Source organism: Phyllobates terribilis, unplaced genomic scaffold, assembly GCF_046119375.1.
Source record: "Phyllobates terribilis strain yellow unplaced genomic scaffold, ASM4611937v1 Scaffold_13__5_contigs__length_258822181, whole genome shotgun sequence".
In the NCBI taxonomy this organism is placed as follows: Eukaryota; Metazoa; Chordata; class Amphibia; order Anura; family Dendrobatidae; genus Phyllobates; species Phyllobates terribilis.
The window spans coordinates 183,912,552-183,928,396 of NW_027362773.1; the positions used below are offsets into that span (position 1 = coordinate 183,912,552).

The window sequence follows — 15,845 nt, forward strand, 5'->3', positions numbered from 1 at the left end:
CACATAAGTGCCTTCTTGCTGCACTACCTGCAGCATGACCCTCATATTGTCAGAATTCGAAGTAATCATGACTACTGGGTTGCCACACTCTTAGATCCCCCAAACTTTTTGATCAACCTTTTCATTTTAATAAAGACCAAAAATATGGTCATTTTTGAAATTATAAGCATTAGCAGGTTGTTAGAAACTGAAATCAAACAGTTTTCAACTCAAAACTTTATTCTAGGTGATGTTACATTTTCACATAGGACCCCTTGTTCAAAAGGAGCTTCTGAACTCTCTCGTCCATTGAATTTGTCAGGTTTTGGATGGTTTCTGCTTCAATTGTTTTGCATGAGGACAGAATACCCTCCCAGAGCTGTTGCTTAGATGTGAACTGCCTCCCGCCATCATAGACACTCCTTTTAATGATGCTCCAAAGGTTCTGAATGGGGTAGAGGTCAGGGGAGCATGGGGGTCACACCATAAGTTTGTCCCCTTTTATGCCCATATCAGCCAGAGATGCAGATGTTTTATGTGCAGCATGAGATGGTGCATTATCATGCAGAAAAATGATCTTGCTGTGAAATACACGGTTCTTCTTCTTGAACCATGGCAGGAAGTGCTGTTTGAGAAAATCCACATACATTATGGAGTTCATCTTTAGCGCCTTCAGGGATTCAGGGATCCTAAAGGGGCCAACAATCTCTCTCCCCATGATTCCAGCCCAAAACATTACTCCACCTCCTCCTTGTTGGCGCTGTAGCCGTGTTTGCGTGGGGTGTCCATCAACCAGCCATCCTCCACTCCATCCATCTGGACCATCGAGCGCTGCACGGCACTCATCCGTGAACAAAACAGTTTTGAAATCAGTCTTCATGTAATGTTTGGCCCACTGGAGCCGTTTCTGCTTGTGTGAAGTGGATAGAGGAGGTCGACAGGATGGCGTATGCACAGCTGCAAACCTCTGAAGGACCCTGCATCTTGTTTTTCGGGGGACGTTGGAGGCACAAGCAGCTTCAAAAACTTGTCTGCTGCTATGACAAGGCTTTTTTGCCGCTGCTCTTTCAACCTGACGTAATTGCCTGTAGGAAAGAGTCCTCAATTTGCCCTTATCAGCACGCACACGTGTGTACTGTGAATCAGCTACATACTTCTTGATTGCCAAGACACTTCATCCTGATCATCGCACAATGTTGATTGTAGTCATGCCTTGACCTAAACACTCCACAATTTGTTGCTTCTCAGCAGCCGACACATCCTTTTTCTTTCCCATTTTGGCAGAAAATGTAGGCTGCTTAATAATGTGAGAGAGCCTTCTTAAGTAGTCTTGCCTTTCATTGGACACACCTGCCAAACTAATTAGCACAGGTGTCTGCAATTGCTTACAGTGATATAAAGAGCCCTGACACACATCACCATCAATGAGTTTAACTGACAAACAAACAAATTCTTCCCTTATCACTCCTAAACACTTTTTGCATAATAATTTGGAACGCGGTGTACATGTGCTTTTCCACAAAACACCAGCGGTTCACGTAGTGAATCTTACAGTTCTAACTTGCCAACCGTGGTCTGTATGGAATTGTTCAATAAAGGGCCCAAAATTAAGATAACATAGATGGGAGAGGTCTCTATGAATAGGAATTCCTAAGTATTTGATACCCTGTGAGGGCCAGGCAAAGGGAAAGTTGGACTGGATGGAATCCTATATGGATTTGGGGAGGGAGACATCGAGGGCCTCAGACTTCGCTGCATTGATTTTAAAATTTTACCATGTAACAAAGTGATCTATTTCAGCCATAACAGCATGGATGGATATATGTGATTGAGTGATATATACTAGGACATCATCAGCAAATAGAGAGCACTTGTTCTCGGTGCCTCCCACCTCAATCCACCTAATATTGGGGTTATGGCGAATTGATGAGAGCAGGTGCTCCATCACTAGGATGTATAAGAGAGGGGACAGAGGACATCCCTGCCTTGTCCCATTGGTGATTGTGAAAGGTGATGAAAATGTTCTGACGCACCCCCTGGGCCTTGGGACACCCGGAGCCAGACCCTTTTTGGTGGATGCTGGTGGTTGTAGTCTTCGTGGCGGCGACCCGGTTCCGTGGCTCAGGGCGGTCAAACCAGTGGCGGAACTATTTATGTGGTTTTGATGTTTAAATGTCCGACTACACCACCCGTGGATTGCGGTCAGAGTGAACCGCCGCTACAGGGCAGACCACTGAGGCTGGTGTTGTGGGTGCAGCAGAGCGTAGCATAACTCCCCACGGGAGGAGTATAGCCTCAGGGCAGTGTATGCGGAGGATGGGGGTGATGGTGCAGGGCAGCAGCAGTAACGACACGGAGTCAGTGATGCAGTCCAGGGCCTTTACTCACAGTTCTTATTATCCAGACCACGTCTGCAGGTAACGGCTGCCCACGTCGTACTGTGCTCACCAGGTGAGGGGCTCAGACAACTCCCAGATAACTTTGGAGCACTTCACAGGACCCCCTTTGTGTGTCCTTTGTCTGGCCTTTCTTACCAACACTTCTGTCCGGCTGCCTCGGGCCTCCTCTTGGTAAACTTGGCGCCAGTTTCCCTGACCCTATGTGGTGCCTTCCTAGCGGGTGTAGCGAGGGGCTGCGCCACATAAAATGTCAGAGCCTCCGGTTTCTAGCTGAGGGTCGTTTCCTGCCTCCACTAGTTCGGGGACCGGTCTCCCCCTTTGGCCTGACCCCTCCACGCAGGTGGATTCGGGCGTGCGGTGGCGACTCGCCCGTCCGCACCCCTGGGATCCCTTCATTCCTCGTTCCTGGAGCCTTCTCCGCTCCTCTTCCTTCCTTCTCCCTCTTCCAGGCCTGGGCCTCTGTTCCTAGGCCCGCCTCCGGAGCAGAGCTCATGCAGAGCCCCTGCTCCCTGCCACTTCTGCTCAGACTTCTCTGCACTGAGCTAAGATGGTGCCCACCTTTTATACTCCCTTCTCAATGCACCCAGGAACTGCTTCCTCCCTGCTCCTGCACTACAGGGTTCCCCTTCCTCAGTGTTCCCTCCCCCCACTCCAGCCAGGGACAGGGACTGTCGTGCCCATCTCAGGGGCATATTGGTCGCCCTGCCCCACGGCAATGTGGTGTAATGCATGCAGGTGTCGGGTCCTGATCCACACTCCATCCTTACCTGAGAGTGAGATATCACACCTCTGGGTGAGGTGCAATACGCCTGTAGCAACCGAGCCCTCAGGGTGCTACAGTTCCATTTATCTTCAGCCTAGGTGACGTATTGCGATACAGGGCCGTGATTTTGGCTATAAAAGGGTCCCCTAGACCCCTACCCCAAGCTTTTTAAGAGAATCATATATGGCGTGCCAGGAGACTCTATGGAATGCTTTCTCAGCATCCAACGAGAGTATCTAATTACAAATTTTTAACTGCATCTAGCCGAGGAAATACTTTGTGCCTAGTAGCAGTGTCTGCTAGTCAGCGGATTATCCCGGCTGTTAAGCAAGCTACACCACCTGTAGTTTAGACACTTAATTTTTTCAAAGGAAATGCTTCGGGACCATGGAATACTCAGTGAAGAGCATCAGGAGGCACCCCAAGGCATAGGGGCTGGGACTGGCAGTAGGATGCCTTGCGGTGGACAGCCGAGCTCGATCCTTATAAAAGCTTTTTAACTGCAGCAGCTTTAGTGGACGCTACTGGAGCTGGAATTACGCGGCTGCTGGCATGAGACTTGCCCTCCAATAGATCCTTGTAAATGGATTTAAAGTGTATTCATTCAAATTAGAGAGACAATTTAAATTAAAAAGCTTAGAGCTGCCTCCACCACAGGGGGGCTCGCTCGACCCACCAGCGGACAGGCACCAGTATTGGGAGAGGGGGGCTGACCGTCAGGGTTCACCGCGGCTCTGGCACAAACCCGGCGACACGGAGGTGGCACGGGCAGGAGCGGACTGGCCGTGTCGGCTTCTCACTTTTTGGATTTTAGAAGGGCATGACATGCCTATATCTGTGTCTCCCCCTCCTTTTACTCCTCCACCTCTTTTATTTTCGCATGACTATATGTACTTGTCACTTTTCCATGTGTTAGTTGTGTCTTCTGAGCAGTTTGTCAGATTTTGGACACCTTTGAAGGTGTTTTCTATGTGTTTCTATGTGTTTTTGTTTGCCTGCCATTGGTTTTAACGGTGTTCGAAGGTGTTCGACGAATAGTTCGACGAACAGTTCGGCGAACACACGGGTGTTCGACGAACCGAACCGAACTCGAACACTACGGGGGTGGCTCAACACTACTCATAAGCAGTGTGAGGTTTATCACCTAAGCTTATGAGTTTCAGCACAGCCTGTTGCCGCTTGGTGAAGGCAGTACTGCAATGCTTCCAGCTTGTAACTGACGTGGTGATATCTGAGATGGAGGCTGAAAATGAGGAGGAGGCGGAGAAGGAGGATGCGCAGGAGCTGTACACTGTGGGGGCAACTCTGACTGACATAGGGCCCACAATCCTCGGTGTGGGGAGGATGTGTTCCGTCCCAAGGTCCGACTGGGTCCCGGCTTCCACTATGTTTACCCAGTGTTCCATCAGAGACATGTACCTTCCCTGGCCACAAGCACTTGTCCAAGTGTCCGTTGTCAGGTGGACTCTCCCAGTAACTGCGTTGTTGAGGAAACGGCAGATGCTTTGGGACACGTGCTTGTGTAGTGCGGGGATGGCACACCTGGAAAAATAGTGTCGACTGGGGACCGAGTACCGAGGGACGGCCACCGCCATAAGATTGCGGAAGGATTCCGTCTCCACCAGCCTAAAAGGCAGCATTTCCAATGCAAGCAGTCGTGAAATGTGCGAATCTAGGACTGTGGCCTGTGGGGCGTTAGCTGCGAATTTCCGCTTTCGTTCAAAGGACTGGGATATGGACAATTGAACACTGCGGTGGGACGTGGACGTGGACGTTGATGCTGTTTCTTGAGAAACTGCCATAACAAGTGAAGACTGAGAGGAGTGGGCATCTTTACATGCAGTATGGACAGGGGATTGCCTTGCACACACAACAAGGGGTTCTATTGCACGCACAACAGTGGAAGAAGCAGTGGTGACACCCGCTGACACTGGTCGTGGACCCTGGGTTTTGCCCCACAAAGTCGGGTGCTTTGCTGTCATGTGCCTGATCATGCTGGTGGTGGTCAGGCTGGTAGTTTTGTCACCCCTGCTGATGCTGGCATGGCAGGTGGAACATATGGCCGTTTTGGGGTTATCAGCAGATTCTTTAAAAAAATCCCAGACTCTGGAAGACCTACCGCTTGTACTGGCTACGTCCCTCGTGTTGGTGTTACGGGGAACGGTTGCCTGCCTTCTGTCTGCGGCCACCACACTGCTTCTTCCTGCCTGTTGGGGTACTCTGCCTCCCTCCCCCTGTGTGCTGCTGGCCTCACTCTGCATGTCCTCCTTCCACGTTGGGTCAGTTACTAGATCATCCACCACCTCCTCCTCTTCCACTTGCGCACCACGATCCTCCTCCTCACTTCCTGGCAATTGTGTCTCGTCATCGTCCACCTCTTGTGACAGATTGCCAACGTCGACTTCCTGTGGCCGTGGCTGTTCAAATATTTGGGCATCGCAACATGGGATCTCCTCTTCGACTACTTCAAGCGTATCAGGCGAGGGGCCCAAATATGGAAATGGACCAGTGAACAGCGCTTCAGAGTGTCCAAGTGTGGGATCACTTGCTGTTTGACGACACTCGGCATGCTGGGAGGAAGGAGCATCAGGGTGAGGAGGAGTATGCGGTCGAGACTCACGGCTACTAAGAGTTGACCGTGTGGAAGACAGACCGGAGGTGGTGGTGCCCAGGTAACTGGAAGTATTGTCTGTTATCCAATTAATAACCTATTCACACTGATCAGTTCTCAATACTGGTGTTGTTCTGTGCTTCCCTAGTAATTCGGTCAAGAAGTGGGAGCGAGAAGATGTGGCTGTTGGTTGTGGCACATTTTCACCTTGGCCACGGCCCCATCTTCTGCACGAACAATCACCAGAACGTCCACTTCCACATCCCTTGCCACGTGCCTTGCCCATTGTAAATGAAGTAAAATAGCTTACACTTGCACTATCAATGGAAAAAGGGTAACAAAGAGTAGATTAGAACCGTGGAAGAGGAAAACCACAGTTATTGTTTACTGGGGTATACCACACTTTTTTAAATAGAGATATTTGCGGCTGAACAGTGAGCGACACACTCAAACTGCTTTTTTTTTAGATACCAAAGGCCCAAAACTGGATAGTACAGCGATTTGACCGGTGGAACTGCGAAACCACACTGGGATGTCGGGCCTACACAAGACTATTTTCAACAGATATATTTTTGTGTCACAACAGTCAGGAGACACTACTGTTTTTCTTTACGGAAAAAACTACCAAAACCTGAATAATAGAGATTTTTTACCGTGGGATGGAAAAACCACAGTTATTGTTTACTGGGGTATACCACGCTTTTTTAAATAGAGATATTTGCGGCTGAACAGTGAGCGACACACTCAAACTGTTTTTTTAGATACAAATGGCCCAAAAGTGGATAATACAGAGGTTTGTACCGTGGAACTGCAAAACCACACTTGTATTTCTCGGGCCTATACCAGACTATTTTCAACAGATATATTTGTGTCTAAAAAATCAGGGAGACACTATTATTATTTTTATACAGTAAAAAATGGCAAAAACAGGATAATAGAGATGTTTTACCGTGGAACATCAAAACCACAGTAATAATTTACTGGTGTATACCAGACTTTTTTAAATATATATATTTGCGGCTGAACATTGAGCGACACACTCAAACTGTTTTTTTTAGATACAAATGGCCCATAGAACTGCAAAACCACACTTCTATTTCTCGGGCCTACACCAGACTATTTTCAACAGATATATTTGTGTCTGAAAAATCAGAGGCACACTTTTTTTTTTGGGGGGGGGGGGGGGGGACACCAAAAGGTTAATAAGATGGGTATTTGTACATTGTGTATGAGGAAAAAAAAAAGAGGATTTAGATTAAAAAAAAGGATTTTTCCTGGCCCCCGGGACCTGGAGCTAAGTCCAGCAATTTCAGCAACAGGAGCAGCACACAGGACTGTAATGTAGCGTTTGCTGGTATAACCACTGCGTCTCCTATACAGCTTGCCTGCCTGCCTGCCTGATATACCTGGGATGGATATTAGTCCTGAGAAGGATTGTTTGATCTGGCAGCCTTTACAGACCCTACACTAACTATTTTGCAGGATATATCTCTCCCTAAATCAGCAGCGCTGTCCCTACACTGTCTGATCCGGAGCGACTGTGTCCAAGATGGCGGCACCCGGTTTTAAATACTCGAGGTGACGCTGTGCGGCAAGCCAATCACTGTAATGCCGACAAACAACATGGCTGCGGCATTACAGTGACTGACTGGCAATACCTGCATGTTCATTGGCTCTGTAAAGAACGCCAAACATGCAGGGCGGAGACCCGAGCTCCCGCCCGAGAAACCCAGAAATGCTCGGTGCTCGCCGAACATCCTGAGTAGCGTGATGCTCGGGCGAGTACCGAGCAGTGTCGAGCATGTTCGCTCAACACTAGTTCTAATATCAGTGGAAACTGGGAAGCTCATGCATTATGATGAAAACTGGTTCTAAAGCTTTTCTGCAAATGTATATCTAATACACATTGGTAAATTAATATCTCCTCCCTTTTTATTCCACAAGTGTGCTTAAAGTTCCATGATATCACAACAAGGACAGATTTAAAATGTTGATGAAATCTGGCTAATAATTAGCGTGCTGGATCTATTAGCTGGAAAAAGGGTGAGAAAAAAAGAAATTGCAAAACTTCTGCTCATCCAGAAGTCACTAAAGATTTTTCATGGTGTGCTAAAAGGTTCCATCGGAAAGATAATTCAAGTAGAGTTGGTGCAAATCAAAGTTCATATCCCAGTCCATCAGTCACGGCAGTGATCTGTGTTCGCTGGAAAAAAGGAGGATTTGCACCACATACCTGATGGCACCCTCTGAGCTTTGTTTGATTGGTGGTGTGATGCACAAGTGACATCTCACCAGGCTGACTAATCAAAAGAAGATCTACAGATGCTGTTAAGCTGGTTCTACAAATACAATCCAAAGATTACAGAACATTTCTGTGGGGGATAGACTTGGGAATGTGGATATTGATCTACTCAGACAATTCGTCAAAATGTTACATGAAGTTAAACGTAGTTGGCAGGATTTGAACCGACGCAGGGAGACCCCAATGGATTTCTAGTCCATGGCCTTAACCACTCGGCCACAACTACTCAGATGCTGTTTCACCCTTATGAGTTTCACACCTTTTCTAGAGCACCATGATCAATATCAGTGATTATCCTTCTGGAAGACATTTCAGAAAATGGAAGATTTCAATTGGAAGCAAAATTCCAGGCCTCACTGAAATGTAAAAATCTGATTTAAAGGTATCATCAATTGGAACCTTTTACAGTTCAAGGTTTATTAAAATTCATAAGGCGGAATTCGAGTGACTTTGTTCCAAACACCTCCTGAAAAGGGCTTTGAAAATGCTCAATAGTTTGAACAGATTCACTTCCATGCAAAAAGACTTGCTGTTCATATGATCAGGTATTGAGCGTCTTTTAACCTCATTAAGTTTCCCAAAACGCCAAGCGGTTAACAGAAGTGAGCATATCATTTTTCAGGTATATTTTGCTTGCTTTAGACTTGCTATACAAGTCAATGAGTAGGTTAGAAAGACCCCTGGAAGGTTCCTGAGTGACGTTCACAGCATTTTGCGAGCAAAAAAGAAACTTAAACAAACTCCTTTGATGCCCAAAACAATACTTAGAAAAACATCACCAATCTATGTTTACAAAAATGCTGGAAAACACTAAAAAGGGTGATTTAGGAAAAGAATCGCTGTCGTTTCTTGAGTCTGTTTCGGCTTGAAATCCTGGTCAGTTTCAACCACCTGGAAAAAGTGTCATGCGAACATTGGCACAAGTCATAGAGTACGATTGCTTGGTGTGACATAAGTGATATGAGTTTTGCTTCATGAAATCAAGTTTAACTTTTGAGTTAAACTTTCTTGATAGATAGATCTTTTTGCCATGTGAATTTTAACTTTCTCTTTTTATGTTAAACCATGTGCATTTGCAGATTGAGCGTGAGCAGAAAAGATAAAACCGCTATGCACAAAGAATTTCTCAGGTTCCACTGAGATTTGAACTCAGATCGCTGGATTCAGAGTCCAGAGTGCTAACCATTACACCATAGAACCACATAACCAATGAAGCTGGCTGGATTTTCTTTTGAAAACAGTAAAAGAGCATGTGTAAATATTGGAAATGTGAGAAATTCACTCTTAATCCAGAGATCTGAGTTCTAATCTCAGTGGAACCTGGGAATTCATGCATTATGATGAAAACTGGTTCTAAAGCTGTTCCGCAAATGTATATCTAACACACATTGGTAAATTAATATCTCCTCCCTTTTTATTCCACAAGTGTGATTAAAGTTCCATGATATCACAACAAGGACAGTTTTAAAATGTCGATGAAATCTAGCTAATAATTAGCGTGCTGGATCTATCAGCTGGAAAAAGGGTGAGAAAAAAAGAAATTGCAAAACTTCTGCTCATCCAGAAGTCACTAAAGATTTTTCATGGTGTGCTAAAAGGTTCCATCGGAAAGATAGTTCAAGTAGAGTTGGTGCAAATCAAAGTTCATATCCCAGTCCATCAGACACGGCAGTGGTCTGTGTTCGCTGGAAAAAAGGAGGATTTGCACCACATACCTGATGGCACCCTCTGAGCTTTGTTTGATTGGTGGTGTGATGCACAAGTGACATCTCACCCGGCTGACTAATCAAAAGAACATCTACAGATGCTGTTAAGCTGGTTCTACAAATACAATCCATAGATTACAGACCATTTTAGTGGGGAATAGACTTGGGAATGTGGAAATTGATCTACTTAGATAATTTGTCAAAATGTTACATGAAGTTAAACGTAGTCGGCAGGATTTGAACCTACGCGGGAAGACCCCAATGGATTTCTAGTCCATCGCCTTAACCACTCGGCCACAACTACTCAGACACTGTTTCATTCTTAGGAGTTCCATACCGTTTCTTATAGCTCCATGATCAATATCATTGATTATCCTTCTGGAAGACATTTCAGAAAATGGAAGATTTCAATTGCAAACAAAATTCCAGGCCTCACTGAAATGTAAAAATCTGATTTAAAGGTATCATCAATTGGAACCTTTTACAGTTCAAGGTTTATTAAAATTCATAAGGCGGATTTAGAGTGACTTTGTTCCAAACACCTCCTGAAAAAGGCTTTGAAAATGCTCAATAGTTTGAACAGATTCATTTCCATGCAAAAAGGTTTGCTGTTCATATGATCAGGTATTGAGCGTCTTTTAACCTCATTAAGTTTCCCAAAACGCCAAGCGGTTAACAGAAGTGAGCATATCATTTTTCAGGTATATTTTGCTTGCTTTATACTTGCTATACAAGTCAATGAGTAGGTTAGAAAGACCCCTGGAAGGTTCCTGAGTGACGTTCACAGCATTTTGCGAGCAAAAAAGAAACTTAAACAAACTCATTTGATGCCCGAAACAATACTTAGAAAAACATCACCAAACTATGTTTACAAAAATGCTGGAAAACACTAAAAAGGGTGATTCAGGAAAAGAATCGCTGTCGTTTCTTGAAGCCCTTTCGGCTTGAAATCCTGGTCAGTTTCAACCACCTGGAAAAAGTGTCATGCGAACATTGGCACAAGTCATAGAGTACGATTGCTTGGTGTGACATAGATGATATGAGTTTTGCTAAATGAAGTTAACTTTAACTTTTGAGTTAAACTTTCTTGATAGATAGATCTTTTTGCCATGTGGATTTTAACTTTCTCTTTTTATGTTAAACCATGTGCATTGGCAAATTGAGTGTGAGCAGAAAAGATAAAACCATTATGCACAAAGAAGTTCTCAGGTTCCACTGAGATTTGAACTCAGATAGCTGGATTCAGAGTCCAGAGTGCTAACCATTACACCATGGAACCATATGACGAATGAAGCTGGCTGGATTTTCTTTTGAAAACAGTAAAAGAGCATGTGTAAATAGTGGAAATGTGAGAAATTCACTCTTAATCCAGTGATCTGAGTTCTAATCTCAGTGGAACCTGGGAATTCATGCATTATGATGAAAACTGGTTCTAAAGCTGTCCCGCAAATGTATATCTAACACACATTTGTAAATTAATATTTCCTCCCTTTTTATTCCACAAGTGTGCTTAAAGTTCCATGATATCACAACAAGGACAGTTTTAAAATGTTGATGAAATCTGGCTAATAATTAGCGTGCTGGTTCTATCAGCTGGAAAAAGGGTGAGAGAAAAAGAAATTGCAAAACTTCTGCGCATCCAGAAGTCACTAAAGATTTTTCATGGTGTGCTAAGTAGTGTTGAGCCACCCCCGTAGTGTTCGAGTTTGGTTGGGTTCGCCGAACACCCGTGTGTTCGCCGAACTGTTCGTCGAACACCTTCGAACACCGTTAAAACCAATGGCAGGCAAACAAAAACACATAGAAACACCTTCAAAGGTGTCCAAAAGCTGACAAACTGCTCAGAAGAGACAACTAACACATGGAAAAGTGACAAGTACATATAGTCATGCGAAAAGAAAAGAGGTGGAGGAGTAAAAGGAGGGGGAGACACAAATATAGGCATGTCATGCCCTTCTAAAATCCAAAAAGTGAGAAGCCGACACGTTCAGTCCGCTCCTGCCCGTGCCACCTCCGTGTCGCCGGGTTTGTGCCAGAGCCGCGGTGAACCCTGACGGCCAGCCCCCCTCTCCCAATACTGGTGCCTGTCCGCTGGTGGGTCGAGCGAGCCCCCCTGTAGTTGAGGCAGCTCTAAGCTTTTTAATTTAAATTGTCTCTCTAATTTGAATGAATACACTTTAAATCCATTTACAAGGATCTATTGGAGGGCAAGTCTCATGCCAGCAGCCGCGTAATTCCAGCTCCAGTAGCGTCCACTAAAGCTGCTGCAGTTAAAAAGCTTTTATAAGGATCGAGCTCGGCTGTCCACCGCAAGGCATCCTACTGCCAGTCCCAGCCCCTATGCCTTGGGGTGCCTCCTGATGCTCTTCACTGAGTATCCCGTGGTCCCGAAGCATTTCCTTTGAAAAAATTAAGTGTCCAAACTACAGGTGGTGTAGCTTGCTTAACAGCCGGGATAATCCGCTGACTAGCAGACACTGCTACTAGGCACAAAGTATTTCCTGGGCTAGATGCAGTTAAAAATTTGTAATTAGATACTCTCGTTGGATGCTGAGAAAGCATTCCATAGAGTCTCCTGGCATGCCATATATGATTCTCTTAAAAAGCTTGGGGTAGGGGTCTAGGGGACCCTTTTATAGCCAAAATCACGGCCCTGTATCGCAATACGTCACCTAGGCTGAAGATAAATGGAACTGTAGCACCCTGAGGGCTCGGTTGCTACAGACGTATTGCACCTCACCCAGAGGTGTGATATCTCACTCTCAGGTAAGGATGGAGTGTGGATCAGGACCCGACACCTGCATGCATTACACCACATTGCCGTGGGGCAGGGCGACCAATATGCCCCTGAGATGGGCACGACAGTCCCTGTCCCTGGCTGGAGTGGGGGGAGGGAACACTGAGGAAGGGGAACCCTGTAGTGCAGGAGCAGGGAGGAAGCAGTTCCTGGGTGCATTGAGAAGGGAGTATAAAAGGTGGGCACCATCTTAGTTCAGTGCAGAGAAGTCTGAGCAGAAGTGGCAGGGAGCAGGGGCTCTGCATGAGCTCTGCTCCGGAGGCGGGCCTAGTAACAGAGGCCCAGGCCTGGAAGAGGGAGAAGGAAGGAAGAGGAGCGGAGAAGGCTCCAGGAACGAGGAATGAAGGGATCCCAGGGGTGAGGACGGGTGAGTCGCCACCGCACACCCGAATCCACCTGCGTGGAGGGGTCAGGCCAAAGGGGGAGACCGGTCCCCGAAACTAGTGGAGGCAGGAAATGACCCTCAGCTAGAAACCGGAGGCTCTGACATTTTATGTGGCGCAGCCCCTCGCTACACCCGCTAGGAAGGCACCACATATGGTCAGGGAAACTGGCGCCAAGTTTACCAAGAGGCCCGAGGCAGCAGGACAGAAGGGTTGGTAAGAAAGGCCAGACAAAGGACACACAATTGGGGTCCTGTGAAGCGCTCCAAAGTTATCTGGGAGTTGTCTGAGCCCCTCACCTGGTGAGCACAGTACGACGTGGGCAGCCGTTACCTGCAGACGTGGTCTGGATAATAAGAACGGTGAGTAAAGGCCCTGGACTGCATCATTGACTCCGTGTCGTTACTGCTGCTGCCCTGCACCATCACCCCCATCCTCCGCATACACTGCCCTGAGGCTATACTCCTCCCGTGGTGAGTTATGCTACGCTCTGCTGCACCCACAACACCAGCCTCAGCGGTCTGCCCTGCAGCGGCGGTTCACTCTGACCGCAATCCACGGGTGGCGTAGTCGGACATTTAAACATCAAAACCACATAAATAGTTCCGCCACTGGTTTGACCACCCTGAGCCACGGAACCGGGTCGCCGCCACGAAGGCTACAAAAACCAGCATCCACCAAAAAGGGTCCGGCTCCGGGTGTCCCAAGGCCCATTGGGTGCATCAGAATATTTTCTTCACCTTTCACAATCACCAATGGGACAAGGCAGGGATGTCCTCTGTCCCCTCTCTTATACATCCTAGTGACGGAGCACCTGCTCTCATCAATTCGCCATAACCCCAATATTAGGTGGATTGAGGTGGGAGGCACCGAGTACAAGTGCTCTCTATTTGCTGATGATGTCCTAGTATATATCACTCAATCACATATATCCATCCATGCTGTTATGGCTGAAATAGATCACTTTGTTACATGGTCAAATTTTAAAATCAATGCAGCGAAGTCTGAGGCCCTCGATGTCTCCCTCCCCAAATCCATATAGGATTCCATCCAGTCCAACTTTCCCTTTGCCTGGCCCTCACAGGGTATCAAATACTTAGGAATTCCTATTCATAGAGACCTCTCCCATCTATGTTATCTTAATTTTTGGCCCTTTATTGAACAACTCCATACAGACCACGGTTGGCAAGTTAGAACTGTAAGATTCACTACGTGAACCACTGGTGTTTTGTGGAAAAGCACATGTACACTGTGTTCCAAATTATTATGCAAAAAGTGTTTAGGAGTGATAAGGGAAGAATTTGTTTGTTTGTCAGTTAAACTCATTGATGGTGATGTGTGTCAGGGCTCTTTATATCACTGTAAGCAATTGCAGACACCTGTGCTAATTAGTTTGGCAGGTGTGTCCAATGAAAGGCAAGACTACTTAAGAAGGCTGTCTCACATTATTAAGCAGCCTACATTTTCAGGCAATTACGTCAGGTTAAAAGAGCAGCGGCAAAAAAGCCTTGTCATAGCAGCAGACAAGTTTTTGAAGCTGCTGGTGCCTCCAACGTCCCCTGAACAACAAGATGCAGGGTCCTTCAGAGGTTTGCAGCTGTGCATACGCCATCCTGTCGACCTCCTCTATCCACTTCACACAAGCAGAAACGGCTCCAGTGGGCTAAACATTACATGAAGACTGATTTCAAAACTGTTTTGTTCACGGATGAGTGCCGTGCAGCGCTCGATGGTCCAGATGGATGGAGTGGAGGATGGCTGGTTGATGGACACCCGACGCAAACACGGCTACAGCGCCAACAAGGAGGAGGTGGAGTAATGTTTTGGGCTGGAATCATGGGGAGAGAGATTGTCGGCCCCTTTAGGATCCCTGAAGGCGCTAAAGATGAACTCCATAATGTATGTGGATTTTCTCAAACAGCACTTCCTGCCATGGTTCAAGAAGAAGAACCATGTATTTCACAGCAAGATCATTTTTTTGCATGATAATGCACCATCTCATGCTGCACATAAAACATCTGCATCTCTGGCTGATATGGGCATAAAAGGGGACAAACTTATGGTGTGACCCCCATGCTCCCCTGACCTCTACCCCATTCAGAACCTCTGGAGCATCATCAAAAGGAGTGTCTATGATGGCGGGAGGCAGTTGACATCTAAGCAACACCTCTGGGAGGGTATTCTTTCCTCATGCAAAACAATTGAAGCAGAAACCATCCAAAACCTGACAAATTCAATGGACGAGAGAGTTCAGAAGCTCCTTTCGAACAAGGGGTCCTATGTGAAAATGTATCATCACCTAGAATAAAGTTTTGAGTTGAAAACTGTTTGATTTCAGTTTCTAATAACCTGCTAATGCTTATAATTTCAAAAATGACCATTTTTTTGGTCTTTATTAAAATGAAAAGGTTGATCGAAAAGTTTGGGGGATCTAAGAGTGTGGCAACCCAGTAGTCATGATTACTTTGAATTCTGACAATATGAGGGTCATGTTGCAGGTAGTGCAGCAAGAAGGCACTTATGTGTCTTGCGCATCTCGGAGCCCCAAAATTATTTTCCGGGCTAGATGCAGCTAAAAATTATTATTAATTTTAAATCTGGTGGAGCTTAGTATAGATGGCCTAATAGGATCAGTGCTGCACACTGCTACAAAGCCCAAATTATTTTGCAGCCAAGATACAGACAAACATGATTAGTAATTTTAAATCTGGTGGAGCTTATTATAGATGGCCTAATAGAATCAGTGCTGCACACTGCTACAAAGCCCAAATTATTTTCCAGCCAAGATACAGATAAACATGATTACTAATTTGAAAGCTTAAAACGGTTGGTAGGGTGATTTTAACCAATCATCAAGCTTTTACTCTCCCCAGGATGACACAGGGGTAGAAAAGTCGTTTCGGAT

General features: G+C 46.0%; 4 non-coding genes across 4 annotated transcripts; all 4 read right to left on the reverse strand.

The window, feature by feature from the left end:
* Positions 1-8,198: 8,198 nt before the first annotated feature.
* On the reverse strand, positions 8,199-8,280 carry TRNAS-AGA (transfer RNA serine (anticodon AGA)). The gene has a single exon. It is a non-coding gene; the product is annotated as a tRNA-Ser (tRNA).
* A 902-nt stretch (positions 8,281-9,182) lies between these two features.
* TRNAQ-CUG (transfer RNA glutamine (anticodon CUG)) lies at positions 9,183-9,254 on the reverse strand. The gene has a single exon. It is a non-coding gene; the product is annotated as a tRNA-Gln (tRNA).
* Positions 9,255-9,982: 728 nt separating this feature from the next.
* On the reverse strand, positions 9,983-10,064 carry TRNAS-AGA (transfer RNA serine (anticodon AGA)). The gene has a single exon. It is a non-coding gene; the product is annotated as a tRNA-Ser (tRNA).
* Positions 10,065-10,967: 903 nt separating this feature from the next.
* Positions 10,968-11,039, reverse strand: TRNAQ-CUG (transfer RNA glutamine (anticodon CUG)). Its single transcript has one exon. It is a non-coding gene; the product is annotated as a tRNA-Gln (tRNA).
* Between the last annotated feature and the right edge of the window lie 4,806 nt (positions 11,040-15,845).